The sequence below is a fragment of the Penaeus chinensis genome, chromosome 6 (assembly GCF_019202785.1).
Source record: "Penaeus chinensis breed Huanghai No. 1 chromosome 6, ASM1920278v2, whole genome shotgun sequence".
NCBI lineage: Eukaryota > Metazoa > Arthropoda > Malacostraca > Decapoda > Penaeidae > Penaeus > Penaeus chinensis.
In genome coordinates this window covers 25,490,102-25,492,666 of record NC_061824.1, presented here as the reverse complement: position 1 = coordinate 25,492,666, position 2,565 = coordinate 25,490,102, and the positions used below count along the sequence as shown (strand labels likewise).

General features: G+C 42.2%; 1 long non-coding RNA gene across 1 annotated transcript in view; it reads right to left on the bottom strand.

Moving 5' to 3' along the window:
• Positions 1–2,492, bottom strand: part of LOC125026364 — a 53,355-nt gene extending 50,863 nt beyond the window's left edge. The window contains exon 1 of the long non-coding RNA XR_007114934.1: positions 2,407–2,492. This is a non-coding gene — a long non-coding RNA (uncharacterized LOC125026364). The remainder of the gene's footprint in view (positions 1–2,406) is intronic.
• Between the last annotated feature and the right edge of the window lie 73 nt (positions 2,493–2,565).

Sequence of the window (2,565 nt, the reverse complement as noted above, 5' to 3'; positions counted from 1 at the left end):
CTCTAATCAAAACTGTCATTCTCAAAATTATCCTTAATCTCCCAGATCTAATTAATCTCATTATCAACAATGTACCCATTCAGTAGTAACGTCACAATTAACGGGTTATTTTCTCGTCTCTATAACAACAGCTATTATCGTGAATGTTGCAGCTACTGTCGAGATCGGAGTCATTAGCATGCTTTATATGACTTAATTAAGAAGGTAAAAAATGTAAATAACATGTACTTAGGAATTCTGTTTCGTATAGAGCCTCTCTGTCGTTGTTTTTAGGCTTTCCTGTGTTTGTTTTACCGAATGGGTTGCTCCGCGCACCTATTAACATTGTAAATTATATATTTGTATTCTAATTGTATTTTCCTTTGGCCTTTTATTACAGATATCTTTTTTTTTTTCATCGTTTCTCGTGCTCCACCTCTCGTACAGAAAACAGGAAACTTATTTCTATTGATGAAAAGGTCAAGGGTCTTCCTCTACCAGAACAGGCATCAAAAATTATACACCAGTAGGCATTACACCTTCCCCTGACTGATTAGTTAATATCACGTATCATTCCGAAAACATAATCCCTAACCATTCTTGCTGGGTAATCTCTCCTGATCTATTTCAAATGGCAAATAGCACACACGAAATCCCAGTTTACAAAGTCTAGAATTACGAACTTATTGCGAAATCATCTAAATGTAAAAGAAGCTAATATTTCGTGGGGTAATTCCCGCCCTTCGCCTTGAAAGAACAGTAATAACGTGATCAACCTGGCGTTTATTTACGCTCTTACCGTTTTGGTTCTTGCTGGGCTGTGTCTACCTCCCCCCTCCCCCCCAACCTCCCGGGTCTCCTCTCCCCCCAACCTCCCGGGTCTCCTCTCCCCCTCCATCACTATCAGCAGCTATCACGATCTTTTGTGGCTCAGGATACTGCAGGGGTCGGCGAAAATCTCTGAGTTATCGCAAGTCCTCCTTGTCTATTTGAATAAATGCTCTTTCTTTCTTTTTTCATTCTTTTTTTTCTTTTTTTGGGGGGGGGGTTGTATGTTTTTGAGGATCTATTTACATGATAAGCTTTCCTTGAACACAGAAGTTGTGATATAGGATGTAATTTTTAAAAAAAATCAGCGACGGTTGTTTTTATCTTGGGGCAAGGACAGGGAGAGAGGAAGAGGGGGGGGAGAAGGGAGGGAGGGAGGGAGGGAGAGAGGAAGAGGAGGGAGAGAAAGAGAAAGAGAGAGAGAGAGAGAGAGAGAGAGAGAGAGAGAGAGAGAGAGAGAGAGAGAGAGAGAGAGAGAGAGAGAGAGAGAGAGAGAGAGAGTCTGGCCCCTCCTGTGAGTGGTGCAAATTCAGGACAGTGTCGAGGGAGTCTTAATTAACTTCCTGCAGGTGCATTCCCATGGGCAGACTGTGGCAGGTTAGATGCAGATGGGACAAATGCTCCTCGCACACAACACACTTGCAGTGGAACAAGAATGCACACACCCAGGCACTCATGAGCACAGACACACTCACTTATTCATGGACAAACATGTATACATACATACTCCCTCTCTCTCCCTTCTTTCTCTCTCTCCCTTCCTTTTTCTCTTTCTCCCTCTCCCTTCCTTTTTCTCTTTCTCCTTCTCCCTTCCTTCTTTCTCTTTCTCCTTCTCCCTTCCTTCTTTTTCTTTCTCCCTCTTCCTTCCTTCTCCTTCTCCCTCTCCCTTCCACCTCCCTCACACTTTCTAGCTCTCCCTCCCTTCCTCCCTCTCCCACCGCTTCCATACTGCTGTGTGGCGCAGTGGTAGCATTCTCGTCTAGCAATCTTGCTGACCTGCATTCAATTCCCACGCCGCCAGTAGACGGAATCCCGGCCATTCCTTGCATACAGGGGATAATTTAGAAGCACATATAAACAGAAAACTAAATTATTTAGTCCATTTTATTTTACTACTCTCTTCCTCCTTCCCTATCTCCTTCCCTCTCTCTGTCTTTAGTCACGCTGGTTTCCTTATCTAACTGCTTCAACCACGGATTCAAGCTCTCCTCCCAACTAACTTGCGAAGTCCCACCTCCTTCACTATTTCACTGCTTTACGAATAATCTCCTCAAAATACAACTCGGTGGTCCTTATCCACGCGCCCGCTGGAGATTTATGAACAGCACACAAATCCAGCTGCCCAGATACGTAAAACTTTAGCACCCCCCCCCCCCAAAAAAAAAAAAAAAAAAAAAAGAGAAAGAAAAAAAAGTGTTATCATCTTTTAGAGCGAGAGAAAAACAAAACATTTTAAGTTATCATGATATCACTTCCTCAACAGAGAAAAACTCCGCACATATACGCATGCATTACACGTACATGCCTCTAGTACATGGAATATAATTACCTTAAGAAAACAAAAATGTACATATGCATACAATACATGTCCGTGCTTACAGTATACACGCAGAATATTCAGGTAGCTCCGTATGACATACTTGCTTGACTGTCATCCTGAAAGCGTGTTTCCTCCGAGTCCTCACCTGAAATAAAAGAAAAAAAAAAACGTTAGAAAAAAAATATATATTCAAATACTTCAGTTTCATTTACCAACTC